The 17,491-nt window shown below is 47.8% G+C and overlaps 1 protein-coding gene across 3 annotated transcripts in view; it reads right to left on the bottom strand.

Annotated features, from left to right (window-relative positions):
* The window catches only part of ELFN1 (extracellular leucine rich repeat and fibronectin type III domain containing 1), a 155,539-nt gene that overhangs the window by 55,307 nt on the left and 82,741 nt on the right, over positions 1-17,491 (bottom strand). For all 3 annotated transcript variants that reach the window (XM_059716207.1, XM_059716208.1, XM_059716209.1), the window contains one exon: positions 14,700-14,875. The gene's annotated coding sequence lies outside the window, so the exon portion shown is untranslated. The remainder of the gene's footprint in view (positions 1-14,699; positions 14,876-17,491) is intronic.

The raw sequence follows: 17,491 nt of genomic DNA, 5'->3' as shown, positions 1-17,491 counted from the left end.
CTATTTGTCAGTATTTTCAGGGAAAGATCTGTCATCTTCATTCTGCCTTCCAAAAAACAGGTGCGTATCCTGTTTGGGGGAGAGGCACACTGTATGGGAGAAAATACAGAAAATATTCTCTGCTCCCAGGCTCTGTTCCTGGGCTGCCCTTTGAGATGCTTGGCCCAACTGGAGGCCACAAGCTTAAAGACAATGGGCCTGGCTTTGACCTCATTTATGTTCATTTGATACCAGTGGAGCTCCACTGATTTCAGTTCAGTCCCCTTAGTTTACACCGGGGTGAATGACAGTCGTGCGAGGCCCTCCGTTGTGGAGAAGCCTAATGGGCTGGTGAGGTTCATTCCTCATGGTCAGGGGCTGCTGCCTCTGAAGCTGGGCTTGGCAAGTGGGGTGTTGCACGGGGAGGGCGGTGGCGGGATGAGAAAGACCTCCAAGTCAAAAGCCGTGTGCGTGGAAATATGCACGCACTTTTGAGACAGGTCGTTAAATTGCCAAGAGTCTTCATTCAGCGAGCAGTACTTCTTCCAGAACAATGGTGAAGAAGGAAGCTGATGATATGAATGATTTCTAAGATGTTATTTGAAATCCTGGCAGTACCTAGGTTCCCATCCGGGCAGAAGGCAGCTGTGGGAACAAAGTGGGTTTCCTTCACATTTCTCCCCCTCCAGCCCCTGCATCATTAAGCAGGGAGGAAGGGTTTGAAATCTTCTGCTTGCGTCCACATCTAACTGTGCAATTCTGCTGGCTGCCACCTTGGCTGATGCACTGGGGATGGAGCGGGAGACTTCCAGAGATAGATGCCTGAGCGGCTGCCATGTGAGCAAGAGAGCCTGGCATTTCATCAGGGCAGTGCCAGGTGCCAGACTCATCCTCCGAGGGCTGGGCAGAGAGAGGAAGACACCACGCACGCTAGCCTCAGAATTACGTGGCACTCCCCGGAGCGCTCTCATGTCCCTGACTCCAGTCCAACAGTACGACACATCTACAATTTAAATCTGCTCTGGCCTAGTGGGCAGCTGGGGAAAGGAAGGAGGTGTGAAGATGGGATGTACTGTTATCAGTCGAAAACGCAAAGGGGAAGAAAACAACTTTTATTATTACCATGCTGTGCTCTCAAGCACAAACTACTCGATATTTGGTCCTACTGGAGCACAGGTAACAAGAAGGCAGAGCAGAAAGGAGAGCTGTGCTTGTTGCCTCAACCATCAGAAACCGAGCACTACTTGGCTGCCCCCCAGGATCACTGTACTGAGGATGCCTCTGAAGACCCGAAGATGGGTGGCAAGCACCCAACGGGCACACTGCAAACCCTTCAACAGCACCTCCTCCCTTGTCTCCTGCTCTCTAGGCCTGTCTTCCTTGGTATCCGTGTTAAGCACTGCCCCGGGTACTTGTCAGAAAATTCAGCGCCTGTTACAATCCAAGCTGCTGTTTCCTTTGAACGGCAGCAAAACAAAGCCCCTCGAAGATGACCTTTGACTTTTTGTCAAAACAAGTGTCAGGAATTGAAAAGACAGAAGAGCTTTCAGTGCAATTTCAGCAGAAAAGCTTTTGGCTATGTCACGGCACTGCTTTACTTCCACTGGCAGAGGCTGGGTCCTTGAGTCCTACATGCCAGCTGTTTAGCTCTGGACCCTTAGAACGAAGGGTCAAATCACGATAACCTTATGGAGGGAAGTTAATAGGAGCTTTGCCTGTGTAGGAGCCGAGTAAAAAAAATAAGAGAATTCCCACTTGATTCGACAGCGGTAAACCCTCTAATATTAAGCTCCAAATACCCTTGGCTACAAGGCTAGATTCTGATATTTTAGTTCACAATCCCATTCTTATAATTAAAGGTTACTGTGCCTTGGATTCTGGATCCAACACTCTTAGATTTTATTTGATCATGAAGTATATGTCTCAGGGGACTGGTAATGAGATACAGGCCTGCTTTGCAGCCTGACCTTTACTAGACCTCATATTTTACTCTCACAATGTTGCCAGAGCACATTAGGTCACTTAGGGATGGTTTCTATGAAGCAGGTGGGAATTATACACCTGTATGCCAGCACCTGCAAATAACTACAGGTGTATTTGGTAGCATGTATCAAACTGATGGCAACCTCACTGCGCCATCCCTTCAGACTGACATTTGTGCATTAGAAAATGCAGCCGCTTGTGCCCACCAACCTGTATCGGTATTAATTTGCGGGTGCCAAAAATATAGCTGCAATATAAATTAAGAATTTTGTGCAATTCAGGGTCTTACAGGTATAATAAGATCTGTCAGCACAATCAGGCACTTGGACCTCTAAAGGTCTTAAAACTGCATGTACAAACAAGCACAAGCAGAATTATTCGCACTAGCAGGTTTTAGGTGCTTCACCCCTTTTCAAATAATGTGGGGAAGTGAACTTCAGGTACACCCAGCTGGCCTAGTTTTTCAAACAAATCTAATCCCCTTATTGTGTAAGTGCTTCCCAGTCTGTATCCAGACTGCACAGCAGGGATCGGAAGCTGTTGCCAGTCGATGGATCCTTGATGGCTTATTGCAAGGTGAACCGAGTGCCCTCTCATTAAGCATCCCCAGCACAAAAATCCCCATCCCTGCTCTCCTCGCTGGCACTCCAAATCAGACGAAACAAATTCAATCCTCAATGGCATGCCAAGAGATAGGCTCGAAGAAATCCAGACGTTACGGGCTTAATGTATGAATCACGAGCTGGAATTCTGTGGGCTGGTGCCATTCAGGCAGAGTGAGTTCAGAGAGCCAAGGTTATGCACACAGCACGACTACGCGCAAGCCAGCTGCTGCATCTATCTGCACAATTTCTCCACCAACACCTGTATCTGAGTCACTGCTATGTAAAGTGCTCTGATAGACCTGGAGACTGACAGGCTTTATAAAATCCCAAGCATGATTCTAGTTTGTCAGGGGGGAGTGGTTATCAGAAGACAAGTTGTTTCCTCCAAATTGCAGAGATGGGGAAACAAAACCAGGATTTATTACAGTGCTGCTTTCTTGGGGTGCAAGAAACACACACATGCATACGTGCACACGCACACACACACGCGGGGTCTGTGTGGCAGAACTACACCAGCTGGATTAGCTGCAGGAGAGGCTGTTGAACATGAATGCAATGAGTTACATTTCACTTGCCGTTCCTGATGACCAGCCCAGTCCGGTCCAGTCCAGGCAGGTATATTGTAGGCAGTTCCCTTTCTGCCTGCATAGGAATGGGAGAGCTCAGCAGAGAGCTGGTGGGTGGACATGAGTGGGATTTTCTGTCTGCACTGAGAGCTGTGACAATTCTTCACACATGCCTGACTGCATAACTCACTCTTAATTTGGCTGACATTCAAATAAAAGCTTCATGTGAGACATTTAGAGGATGTTGCATCTAAATGATGTGAAATTGCCCCCCATGTATCCACAGGGGCTGGCTGGACTGAATCTGACACCGTGATACAGTGCTGCAGAAAGCAGAGAAGGGTCATTGGGAAAGTGTCAGCGCCGTGTTCCTACACCACGCTTCCCCTTCCCTGACAGGTTTCCTTCTCTCATTACTGCCTCTGTTATTCTGTGCAGGACTGACTTTCAGCCACTCAGAGACTGCTGCCGCATTGGCTTCCAAAGAGACGTGAATGATACAGGAACACCCTGATAGATACAATGCAACAACCATTACTGACAGTGGAGGATTAATGAGGCATGAGCACCCGGCCTGCTGCTCGGACTCCATTCCCTCTCTCCGAGTGCACCCCCTCTCTGTTCTCGTTGCCGTACAGGAAAAGAGCAAAGACCCTGGCTGGAGAACAGATCCTAACCTTTATGGTGCTGTCTTGATGAGTTTTCTACACTGGACGGGTGTTCCCCCAGGTGGCAAAATAATGACCTCGCTTTCGACATCTCATATGGAAGGAGACCGTGTGCATCGGGAGCGTGCGGAGTGCCCCGAGGACCTGGAGGTCTGCACGCTCGGCAGCCTCCGTGGCACACCACCTGCTGGCTGACATGCAAGATGGCACTGGCAGAAATGAGAGAGAGAGGGCTCCTGCCTCACCTGTTTCTACCTTCAGTCCAGGGTAGGAATCTCAATTTGCAAATGCTTCCGATCAGTAGAGAACCAGGCAGCAGCACCAGGAGTGCCAGCCCCCCGCCCTTAGCATCCAGTGGTCCAAACTCGAAGTAATCAATGTACCCTTAGATCCCCCACCACACACACAAACCATCATCGCTCAGCTTATCCATGCGGCACTACTTGCATTTGCACACCTGAGCTCTGAGTACTGAGAATGCAGGGGCTTTCATCTCCGTTTGTGGACAGACAGAAATCCACTTTCATTGGGGTGACATGAATCTGCTCCATACCCAACCCATGCGTATGGTGGGGGGGGGACGGGACACACCAAATGGGAGGAATGCTATTCAGCATTACAGTTACCAGTGCAGAACACGGGACCTTGACTTGAAAGCAAAGACTGGAGAAGACGCTTGCCCCATCCCACCCGCCTCTCCTCCATACGGAGGCTGCAAAGCCTTGGGCTTCTTGCCCTCCTCATCTCTTACAGCTTGAGTTAATACCAGGAGGTGATTTCCTGTGAGGAAGGGAACATCGAACCACAAATTAAAAAAGAAAATAATCACTCCTTAGCTTCATATAATCCCCGTATCCCAAAGGATCCCACAGTAGTTTGCTTTACTTCATATACGTGGGCAGAGCTAATTAGCATTACCACTGTATTACAGGTATTCTTGGACTTAGTGAAGGGAATCAGCTGTAATACTGTGGTAATGCTAATTACCACCACCTGGATAGTTTTTGAAAACCCTTGTGTGCCTGGCGCTTGACAGACAGACCCAGCCAACCTCAATGTCCACCCAGTGAGTAGGTGGAGCACTTCAAAGCCACTGCATAAAGGACATGTCACAAAAATGAATCAGAATTGGGTATCAAAATGCACACCGTGGTTCTGCAAAGCTTGCCATAAACATCAGCCTTGTACTAGTCTTCACTCCAGAGGCTGAACAAGCACCCCCTGGTCACGGAAACGTGGCCACCTCCAAGTGGGACTGAGCCGCTGTTGAATGGTGCACGGCCACACGGCCTGGCATAAGACAGAAAGCAAGGAAGACTACTATGTCCAATTAAAAAGGGCAAAAAAAGATGAGAAGAGAAGCAATTACTAATTACTCAAGTTGCAATGTGGCCAACCCTGAGGTTAATACTGCTATTCTTGCACATATTGTCAGTTATTGTAACAGCTACAATTGATACGGATCTCCTAGATCTTCTGTGTCATCCAAAAGAGCACTTACGGCAGCGCATCGCTCCATAAGCCAATGCTGGAACATTAGTTCAGTCCTGACTCAGAGGAGAAGAGCTGCTCCCACTACTCCCGCTTCCTGTACTGCCTGAGTTTCTCTTGGCATCCTCCCACCCAAATGTTGACCAGGCCTTGCTTTTCTGAGAAGATGGGTGGATTTTTAAAGCTCTTCTGGGAATGAAACTCCCAGGAGCAACTTTGAAAATCTCTCCGACTGTAAGGAAGGAGGACAGAAAGGGAAGAAAGGAGGCAGGTGGAAATAATGAAGCAATGAGATATGAAGGGTATAAGAGGAGGAACTGTGATGAAGACTGACTTCTTTATTAAGGTTTATTAGCTTCACCCAAAGAGGGAAGAGAGTGTGGGGAAAACGATGCCATTTAAAAGCAAACTGCCAATAATACTAATAATAATCATCATTATAATCATAATCTCAATCTGTTAGTATTTTATGTACAAATGAGCTTAACGGAAGATGTTTTCCATGAATCAAGCTATTTTGCATGTGCTTAGTGTAAATGTGCCTCGTAAATGCTACTTCATCATTAGCGCACATTTTGTCTCCTACTTGAGCTGTAATTTTCAACAGCGTGTCATGAGTTTGGGCCCCCGCTTTTTGGGTGCCCAACCTGAGGCACCTTTGGGTGGGAGGGGTCTTGATTTTCAGAGACAGCATTTTAGGTGTCTCGGTTGGTTATTTAACCCGCTAGATGCTCATGAAAATATAAGACAAAATATGGAATGCAATGACAGCTGGAAATCATCGTTGCCTTGCCCCTAACAGTGCTTAGACATGGGGGGCTGGATCTGCTGGTCTGGCCAAGTAGCCGCTAGTGCAAGCAAGTGACTGTACAAGTGACCTACAGCTGGGGGCTGGCTCAGATCTGAGGACAACCTGGAGCAGCCTCAAGTGCTCAGAAATGAACACTCGCTCTTTCGATGCAGTGCTTGTAACAAAGAGTAAATCTGTGGCACTCCTTCTCAGAGTGGTGGGAAGAGGGCAGTGTCTGAAACGCTTGAGGATGAAGGAGCTGAAATGCAAGTGCATCCTTCAAAACAAGAATCCTTGTTCCCTCAAAACCCAGGCTTCAAGGTGGAGTCCAGGACGGCTGCCAGATGTCTGATCTGGCAACCTAGGCCCATCCGCATCAATAAACCAAGTCAACGCCCCCTAGGATGGCTAATAGGACCGGGCCCTCGGCTAGGGACCTGTTCAGTCCTTCCATGCAGGCGCAGTCTCAGAAGGGGTTTCATCATCTTCAGTCCCTGAGCTGCACTATGGTTCAGGTGCAGCGTGGGGCTGTAAATACATCAATAATTCTCCTCTCTTGCCTGGGGACACTTTTGAATTTTCCTGTTACATTTTATATACTATCCTCGTGTCACAGCTGGGTTACAGAATATCTAATTTTAATACTGGATACACGGAGCTGTATTAAACCAGGGCCTTCATTTGATAGGAACCATCAAACACAAATATACAGCGAGCTCTCTCCCGCTTCTAAGGCTCCAGGCCAGATCTGCTCACTGGTAGAGGAGCGCAAGCTCTGTCCCTCTGGACCAGCACAGTCCCTGCGCCACAGGGAAAAATATCCTCCCCTCTAGGTTGCTGCAGCGTATGCAGGCTCATAAGCAGCCCCAGCTGGCAGAGATTAGCTGAATCAATCCAGCCTTGTCTCCCAGCCAATGCCCCCACTTTGTGGACCTCGCTGGCGCCGTATGGACCCTTTGGTGGAAGGATGGTTGCAGCAACTCTGTGCCATGGCAGCCCCTCTCCAACAGGCTCCCTGCCACCAGGGGCCCTGTGCCAGGATCTACACTGGCAGAAACCATTTCAGTCCCTCAAGTGAGCCTGGCCTGAGTCACCATTGGCCCTGTGTCCACAATCTGGATGTTAAACTCAGTGAGGCAGCACTCAACAGTGGGTCTAACGGGGTTTTAGGGTAGTTTCCCTGCTACCTTGACCAGCCAGCCAGGCTGAAGGAGACACGTTAACAGGCAGGTTTCTATGAGGTTCATTTTCATCCCGCATCTCCCACTGGTTTGTTAATGTAGGCCTGCATGGGGTTATTAAAATCCATTCAAAGCTGATGCCAGCGTTTCAGTGTTAATGTCAATGGCCGAGAAACACAGAGGACGGGGATGAAGGAGACAAGGGAAGGTGAGCTGGTGGCTAATTTCCATCATGAAGAACTAATGAGCTGAAGACTTGGGCTGTGAGGATGAGCCGCGGCAGGGCTGGCTCCTTTCTGCATCTCTGTGGTATGTACTCACCATCTCGCTGAGGGGTTTGGAGTGGGCATGAGCTCTTCTGCATCTCACACCATGGCCAGGTAGGTGTTGCAGCGTAATCCCATCAGCCAAATGCTTCACTCTGAGTTTTACTTGACAGCATTTAGTCCTTGCCCTTTGTTTCAGAGGCACTTTAGCTGCCAGGATCTCAGCAGCTGAGCCTTCTCGAGTGGTTAGCTTTAGTGTGATCATTATATAGCAGAAACAGAGAGGACAGAGCTGCTCCACCAAACTCGTTTGCAGGATCAGCGTGTCAGGATGGACTGTGGGTACTGCATTCAAAGGCTCCCCATCCTGCACATTCTTCGCTTCAAATATCTGCTCCCTAAACACACAGTCTGAGCAACTTGGGAACAGGACTGGGCTCTGGAGGCCCAGTCTCTGGACTCTGGAGACACCATTGCAGTCATACTACCACTGGCAGCCTGTGGCCTTTGCTTGCATGGCAGGTCAGGCAAGTCCAGTCCAGCACCTAGATTTTGCAAAGGGAGAGGTGACTTTAAGGCCTACCTGCAGTTGCTGTTATGCAGACAAAGACAGGAGTACTCAGAGCTTCAAGCTATAAGCTGGCTCACTAAGGGCATCCAGAAGGAGTTTCCCTCCACTGCCATATGCAACATTTGCATACTTGCTTGTATGCATCATGGGAGGTTTCAGCTTCTCGCATGACATCAAGTAATGGCTCAGTCGCAGATCATGAACCTTTCAAGATAGCTCTGGCTCAGCACTCCCCAAGAAGCAGTCCCTCTCCTGAAGAACCCCTTGAAACCAGCCCTGGCGTGGCTTACATAGAGGCAAGCCTTTGGCTTTAAGACCCTGGCTCTCCTTGGCCCTGGCTTCCCTAGCAATCTGTAGCAACCCACCTTGGAGAGCTCCTTCCTTTTGGTCGGCTCTCAGAAAGGGGGTGTTTTTCTCAAGGATGGGTTCAGAGTGCCAACATCTCAAACAGCACAGCAGACCTGCTCACCTCCAAACAAACCATCTTTATTGTGCCAGCGCAGCTCCCTCTGTCCTTCCTTGGACTCCACTCTGTTCTGGGACTAGTCTATATTTAGTCTGGAGAAGAGAAGACTGAGGGGGGATTTAATAGCAGCCTTCAACTACCTGAAGGGGGTTGCAAAGAGGATGGAGCTGGACTGTTCTCAGTGGTGCCATATAACAGAACAAGAAGCAATGGTCTCCAGTTGCACCAAGGGAAGTTTAGGTTTGATATTAGGAGGAATTTTTCTCACTAGGAGGGTAGTAAAACACTGGAACAGGTTACCCAGAGAGGTGGTAGAAGCTCCATCCTTGGAGGTTTTCAAGACCTGGCTAGACAAAGCTTTGGCCAGGATGATCTAGTTGGAGCTGGGATGACCTAGTCGGGGCTTTGAGCAGGGGTTGGACAAGATGTGACCTCCTGAGGTCCCTTCCAACCCTCATTTTCCACGATTCTATTCCTTTCTCTCCCTCCAGCTCTCAGAGCCCATTGGAAGTCAATAAAACAGAGTGCAAGTGCCATAAAAAACAGGTGGGAGGTTATTGGAAGGAAGATCTGGCTTTGCAGCATTTCCTTCTCAGGCAATTGTCCTCAGGCAGAGTCAGCCACCCTTGAAACCCCACTGTTACAACACTTCAGTATTAACCCACAGATAGCACTCACTTGCCCAAGTAAAGCCGGTATCACGGGGAAGCAATCGGGCAGCAGTCTCTGCAGGCCCAGACTGCTATCTCCCCTTCAGGTAAAAAGAGCACAGAATAATAGAAAATGAGGGTTAAGGGACCTCAGGAGGTCACATCTAGTCCAACCCCCTGCTCAAAGCAGGACCAGCCCAAACCCCAACCATCTTTATGTCCTACTTGTGAAACTATTTACACCAACTAGTTACAACAGCACATGCTCACACTCAGCCCCCCCGCAATGTGCTCCCCTCAAGAACTCAGCCCGCCTCGCCTCTCTGGCCACAGGCTCTTAGCTAGAGGCTGGGGTGCCCAGATCTGAGTTAGACAGGACAGGGTACCTGACAGCAGATTATGGTGTGTGTGTGCGGGCTGGAGGCTCAAACCATGCTGCTCTATAATGGTGAGGGCTCTTCTGGCCAAAGCCACCACTATGGTAGAAAAATGTCCTTGTGCCTGCAAGTCTAATCACAGAAGCTACAGAAAAGAAAACCTAGCTAAAAAGAACCAACCAGGTACAAAGTTAGTGCTTGAAAATCTGTAACAACTTTATGGCTGGTTTCTATCCAGCTTCAATTTGAAGGTGTGGCAGGGCCCTAGCACAGGACAGAATATACAGCTGTAGCAGAATGAATATGGGCCACCAGCAAGGCCAGATGTGCTCCAGCACAGTGACCCTAACTGATGCTGCCTCTGGAATTACTGCTATTTGCTTTATGTGTAGCTCAGTTTCCTTATCTCTACATTCAACTTTACCACTCTTGGGAAGAGATTTGAGATTTGTGGGTGAAAGGTGCTATACAAGAACAAAGCATGAATGAATGAATGAATGAAATGTGGAGTTTTCTTCACTGGAAGGTTTTCAAGAAGAAGCTGGCTAGGACTCTCTTGGCAATGGTTTGGAAATGGTAAATCCTGCCTCTGTTCAAGGGCTAGACTAGAAGACCCATAATGTCCCTTCAAACCCTGTGATTCAGACAACAGACAGACTAGATCAGGGGTATCAAAGATATGACCCATGGGCCAGGTCCAGGCTGTGGGCAGTGCACATGCCATGTCAGCCCAAGAGCTGTATGCCCAGCAAGTGCATGGGTTGGACCCAGAACTAGACATAGTACAGGGGGTCCAGGGCACAGGCTGCATGTGGCATCCCAGACCAACCCCTTATGCTGCCTGCAGTTCTGGATCCAACCCGCATGCCGTGGGGAATGTGGTGCCCGTGCTGGCCCTGAGGTCTGGTGTGTGCTGCCTGTGGCATGTGGGCTGGATCCGGTGCCACATAGGATGTCAGTCCCAGTCTAGCCTGCAACCCAGCTCAGGGACACTCATCTAGCCCATGGAGCCAGATGAATTTGCCATCTCTGGACTAGAGAATGAAATAGTATAACTCTGAACTGAGGAAGTGCCAGGTCTACAGCCCTGGAGATGGGGGCTACAGAAAAAGTGCAACATAGGAGGAGGGTATGTGGAACCATAGCTTATCTCACAATGTGCTTCTTTACCAAAGAGAGCACTGCAAGAGGGGAGGAAGATCTTTAGTATCCCTGGCCTCCCTGCTGAGGCAACAAGGAGCTCAGCTGTGGAGGTGGTAGCAGTCGACACCGAGAAGGAGACCACCATCGTTTCACACCACAGGTTACTGAGCAGCTGGTAGAGGGCAACAGCTTTTAGCCAAGTTTAAATTTAGCTAATGAAAATAAAAATAATAAGGCCACCCAAAATAATGGGTGGTCTAAAACCACTGTCAGCCATTCACAATCCCCCTCTCTTCCAACCCTTCATATAAAGAGGTTACAACTCAAGGGCACCACTATAACTCTTGTGATAATCTTTCTCTCACTTAGCAGATGGAGTCATTTACAGATCCTTAGGTTTAAATGAATGGCTTGCACTGAAAAGGCCAGAGTCTAGGCGACTGGCAGGTTTTGCAGTGTTGATAGCCTGGAAAATGCTTAGCAGGGGAAGAAGTTGGCAGTGAGAGTTCATGGACGTGGTGCCTGTGCCCTCTGCCAGGGAAATAACAAGGCTGAAATCCTGGAGCTAGAGAGGGCCAAACTGTTCACAGCAAACAATTTAATTGATGAATGTTCTGAATTGCCCAGAGAAGGCTTAGACTTTGACTCATCTGTTAGGTGGTTTCAAATCAACTGGCAAAATGTTCATACAAACATATGTCAGTCTTGGGGTTACCCCCTCCTGACACCTGCCAAAATTGCCGTCTTAGACTATGCAGAATTCACCTGTCTATGCCATGCAACTGGTTAGCAGGGTCATGTGCTATTGTTTTGGGTCCTTGCCCCATTAAGTCCTTTGAGGTGGCTGCACTAATGCTAACCAGTATACCAATACTTATTTATACAAATATGTGCAGTCCTTTCCCTTTCTGCCAACAATCTTGTGACTGCAAACTCACTTGTGCATTTGCCCATTGGAAGTCAATAAAACAGCGTGCAAGTACCATAAAAAACAGGTGGGAGGTTATTGGAAGGAAGATCTGGATTTGCAGCATTTGACCCGGCCTTGCATATAGCCAACACTGAAGAGGCTGGAGAAGGGGAAAGTGGAAGACAGTGAGACAAGATGGCTATCAATCATAATTAGACACTCTGCAGTGAGCAAAAGCCCTCTAGCTTGCTGTGTCCAAAGAGCCTGATCTGAAACTACTGAGCATCACCACTATCCAGACAAACGTATATTCTCTTGTTTTGGGGCAGCCCCAAGTTCTCATCCTTTGCTGGCTGCAGGTCCCAGTTTGCACCCTGGATAACCCAACATTTGATGTAAAGCCTTAATGGGGAATCTCTGATATATGGGTAAGCATTCTCAAGACGCAGGGCTTACGGCCCCAGATAAGAGACCTGCTGTTTGTCCTTCTGGTCCCAAGGCTGTTGCATTAACACTGATGTTTGTAAATCATTGCCGGGCTCTGGGTCTGTCTCCAGCAAGCCCCAAACTGCACCTGCCAGTCAATCCTGCCTCACGCTTTGTTTGTGACTTGGGGTAGCACTTGTGTTGCTTGCACACACAACCTCCTCTGGCTCAGTGATGGTTTTGATCCTAGGGGAGATCCTAGGCATTTTCAAAGCCCAGAAGCACTGCTATGAAGCACGCGCAGTCATCTTGCCCCTGATCAGCACACACTAAATCCCAGAGGTAAAGCAATGTGAGAGTGGTGTGGACCCCATAAGCACCCTCGAGACAGAGACAATAGGTGCACGCTCAGGGTGCTCTAAAGTGGCTACAGTGCTTCAATCTGGGGTGCATAGGGCAGGCACGGGGGGAGGAAAGGGGTTTCCCAGCTGCATGCTAGGCAGAGAGGCAGCAAAGCCCCTTTATAACTCGGATGCTTCTGCAAATTTTACCCCGGTGCAGGGTTTTGCCCATCTCTCCCTGTCTGCCTTGCATCTGGCCTCCACACCTGCTTGCGCGCTTCGAGACTGCTATTTGTCAGTCTCCTCCTGGCCTGTGGACTGCCGTCTGTATTGCCTGTCTCAAAGGCTGATAAATAAATACCTCTCACCAGCACTAAATCTCTTTTAAAAAAAAGAGAGAGGGAAAAAGTGGAGGCATGATAGTCAGGGAAATAAAGTAGTTGCCATAAACCTGATTGCACTGGAAATGGGGGCTCTGAGCAAAGTTTATCCCCGATGTTGTTATTCTTTTCAGTCTCAGCACCATGCTGAAAGGAAGTTTAAGCTCACTTTTTAAGACCCATTTTACTCAAATCCACCTGTCTTCCCCAGAAATAACAGAAATAATCTTTTTTATCCAGCTGGGCTTTTTCCTACAGAAATTTGTTTCCATTAACCTGTTCCCTTTTGTCCTCTTAAAAAGCATATTTTGAATAATAACAGGGCAAAAAAAACAACAAGTTACATGGTACCAAAAAAAAAAGTGCTTGACTGCACCTCTTTATACAAAAATTATCTCTCTCAATGGATAGGAGAAAACTCTTCTAATGGGATTGAGGTGAAGATGAGAGAGAAAAATTCCTGGAGCTCTACGTAGCTAGTCATTTCATGGCAAACTCTAGTCTTAGAAAACTAAATTACACTGGCGATGTGAACCTAATGTTCTCTTTCTGCTTTGTAAAACACAATTTTGTGCAAGCCGGGATGAAAGTAGATGCTCTATTTCAGCTCTGGGAGAAATAAAAGGAAGAAAGCCTCTCTGCATTTCTTAACATTCAATAGGAGAATGCAAATTCATTGTAGACAAGAAACCCACCCAGCTCTCTTCCAAAGCTGTGTTTTAGAGGGAAGGGTCATCATTCAGGAGTCAAGAGATGCCCATGATTACTTCATAGCCAAGCGGGTCGTATATTGTGTTGAGGGAGGGAGGAGACATGAATTTTTCAAGAATTCAGCTTGATTCAACCATTTTCAAGCTTCTCCCTGTTCAGCAAATAAGGATACTTGGCTACTAATTCACATGCATATTGTAGGGTAGACGCAGCTACCTAACTGCAAATCTGAGCAAGTATTTTGGAAGGCTGGATACCTTAATATATAATCCGAACGCTGCCAGTTTTTCACTTGTGATTTTTCTTTACATGTAACAAAACACCAAAGAGGTTTAGAAATAACAAAGGCAACATTTGCCAAATGTTGTATTTGTTTTCTTCTGTTCAACGAGCTGCTCCTCACAGCAGGGTCTGCAAAGCGCTGCTCCCTCTCTGAATTCAGTATAGACAATAAAACTTTGCAGCTAGGGTTTTTTCTCCCAGCTCGCTTAAAGATGTGATCCATTTGCAAAGTACAGATCTGGTTCTGAGTTGGGGTTCTGAATACAGTTTGAATTTTCAGGATGTCTGGATTGAGCAGTGCGGGCCCACCTCTAATGATTTATGGACACGATTCTCGAGGTAAAGAGATGCAGCCAGCGTGACGACGGGGTGGTGTGGCCCAGGGCACGCTGCTGGGACTGCCTTGTGTAACACTCCTTACAACTGAAGACTAGGTTGGCTACAAAATGCTCCCCTTGCTGTACAAGTTCTCAAGACACGTGGCCAAGTACGCTGACTGCCACGTAGGAGATTTTCGTGATGGTATATTCTACTCCCAGTGCAGTCCAACAAGAGGGCAGAGCCAACCGTTTCATCCATGCATTGCTTCTTCATGGACGAGCGACATGGTTAGACTGCACACTGAACAGGGGCCTTTTCAGAATGATATCAGGCTGTGCGAGTTTTTAGAAAGCAATGGGAGAGACCCTTTTCTGGATCACTACCTTTATCCATGCCATGGTATTCACTGGCCCAGAACTTTTTTTGGAATCCAAAGCTGTGAGATCACCCTCGCGCACTGTTTCCATGTACCCAGACTCTACCAAGGACGGGTGTGACCCACCTGTGCAGTCCTCCCCCACGGCCTGGTCTTCCCCAGCCCTTCCACCCCTGCCTGTGCACTACAGGTCTGATTGAAAAGGTCACCTCTTACCTTCCTGCCTGTGCTTTGCTGCTGGTTCCTGACATCAGAAAGCTGCAGTCCAAAGGATTTTTCTTCAACTAAAGTCATGAAGGTTGTCTACTCATAGTCTTTTTTTTTTGCTGACAGGCACAGTGGGTGCAACATTAGGGATCCTTGAGGAGCGGTCACCAAGCCCAGTATTTGAACTGCAAGGAAAAATATAAAGAGGGAAATACATCAGAGGTCGTAAAAAAAAAAAAAAAAGAAAGAAAAAGAAGTTGGTGAAAACAATGGATCAATCATCAGAGAGAGCGAATATAATGGATCAGAGACAATGGCAAAGACATCAGACGTGAACCAAAATAGGACAGAAGGGACTCATATCAGCTATAAGATCAGCTGTTGGAGGTGGTAAATCAACAGGAAAAACAAACCAGGCATTGTAGAGGAGGAAGTACAAAGGAGATATCAGAAATGAGGGAGGAGAGGGGGGACGTGGAACAGAGGTAAAAACAATGGGAGAAATGCAGGATAGCGCCTGAAGGAGACAAGCACAGTGCATCTAGGGCTCACAGAGATCATCAGTGACCTGACGAAGGACTAGTCGTCAATGGACTAATAGTAACTGTTAAATTAGATATAGGGGCCCAGGTCCATGTACACTGGTGCAGTGGGTCCTCAGTATGTCTGAAAACCGGTGTTGTGCAGATTTTAAACAGAGTCTTAAAATACATACACTGGCCTCTTGTGCCAACCCTGCAGGCCCAGAAACTGGCACAAGAAGCAAGGGGGGGCTCCCACTTTTATACAGAAAATCATAGGGGCTAGGGCCACAAGCCAACAGTGGACCCTCACTGGCTCTGGCAGGTTTTGGGTATCCCCTGTTGTACCCAACCTTGATCTTATCCCAGATGCTCATTCATCCTCGTTATCATTTCCATAAGCCTGCGGATCCCACCCTATGTTTCTTGGTCCAGAAGCATCCTTTGGCAGCACTCTGTTGGGGGCTGTATTTGTAAAGGTTCTGTTGTGAGACCTCTGCCAACATTTTGGCTGCTGACGAGCATGTCTCCCTAACGCCTTTGTCAGGCCAGGGTCTCTGTCCTGTGAACACACATAGGATTTCATCTGATCATCGTGTACTACAGAGGTTTGTCCACCAGGCCTGTTTGCCAGCTCATGTGATGCCTCGGGGCACCTATACACATGACAGAGCTCTGCTCCGACACGTGCTAATTGCGTCCGAGCAAGTTCAATTAATCAAGTCTGCTGCAGTGTGCTAATTAGCACACTCCAGCAGCCTCCACATCACCTGTATTCAGCATCCCCGCATTTCAAAATGGTGGCAGGGCGCTTTAACTAAAGCTTGTTGAACACGCTTTAGTTAAAGTGCTCCTGCCACCATTTTGAAGAGCAGGACACTGAATACACATGACGCTGTGGGCGCTGCAATTACAGCAGCTCTCGGAGTTGGTCTAATTAAAGTGCCCCGCGCCTCCACCCCACAGCATATGTATAGACACTCTCAGGCAATTTCCTAATGACTGTATAAGGGCCACTGAACTCCTTACATAGCTTTTGGCACTGCCCCTGCCCTCCTGGTTTGGTTCTGTACCCACACCAACTCTCCCATTTCATACACCAGTGACCCTGAGGTCATAGTAAGGTTTTTTTTGCCTTTGTGTGGCTCGAGCCTGATGTCTCTTAACAACTTGGCTAACTGAACTAGGTATCCTGCCATCTTTGTAACATATTCAGATGGATTGTTAAATTCTTCTGATATATTTACTCCAGAAACAACATCAACAGGTAGGCAAATCTCCCATCAAACCCCCCCTGTATATGCTGCATATCCTGTAGATGACTGCACGCTGCTCCAGTAGGCCATCATGACATAAGGGAGTATCTCATTCCACTCCATCTGATTGTCTTTCATCAGGGAGGACAGCAAGTCAACCAGAGTATGCTTGAATCTTTCCACTAATCCATCAAATTGGGGGTGATACCGTGTGGCGCAGTTTTGTTGATTTCCAGAAGATCACTACATACATTGAAATAGCTGAGATTTAAAATTTCTCCCCTGGTCAGCGTGTAGGGATCATTGTACATGATGGTAACACACAAATCTCTCAACAAACACCTTTGCCACAGTCTGAGCATCCTGATCAGGGCGGGGGTATGCCTCTGCCCACTTGGAAAAATAGCCAGCCACTACTAAAACATACTTTTTTCTATGTGGTGTAATGGGTAGGGGACCCAGGATATCCATTGCTATCCCTTCCAGGGGTTGGCCAGCCTGCATGAAGACCACGGGGGCCCTGGGACTTCTCTTCAGTCTTTTTGGGTACCACACACCTCACATGACCTGCACCAGTCCTTAATAGATTTTATCCAACCCAACCAGAAATACCAAGACCGGACCTTATGAGAGATCTTCTCCATGCCCAAATGATCCCCCCATACTGGAATATATAGAGCTTGCAGAATTGTTGGTACTTCCCTCCCTAGTACCACTATTCAAATAAGCTTGGCTCTTTGGACAGATTATGGACATTTTCACACCAATGTTCCTTACCTAATGCTTAGCGCAGGCCATACTACCCAGTACCTCTTCAGGCACAGATGACATTGCCCTTCTTCAGGGAACTCCTCACTATCGATTTTCTTCTACCTTATTAGTTTTGCAATGTCAGCATCTTCCTGCTGTCTTGTATACCAATCTGCCAACTTTCTGGCTTCCTCTGTATTCAGGGTTGGTTCACCCCTGGCTGTCTCTATTGCTGACAGTGGCTGTATGCCCACTGCTTCAGCTTTAAGTTCAA

Source organism: Alligator mississippiensis, chromosome 13, assembly GCF_030867095.1.
Source record: "Alligator mississippiensis isolate rAllMis1 chromosome 13, rAllMis1, whole genome shotgun sequence".
NCBI classification, from domain to species: Eukaryota; Metazoa; Chordata; order Crocodylia; family Alligatoridae; genus Alligator; species Alligator mississippiensis.
The sequence above is the reverse complement of the archived record's forward strand: the minus strand, read 5'-3'. Positions and strand labels throughout refer to the sequence as shown.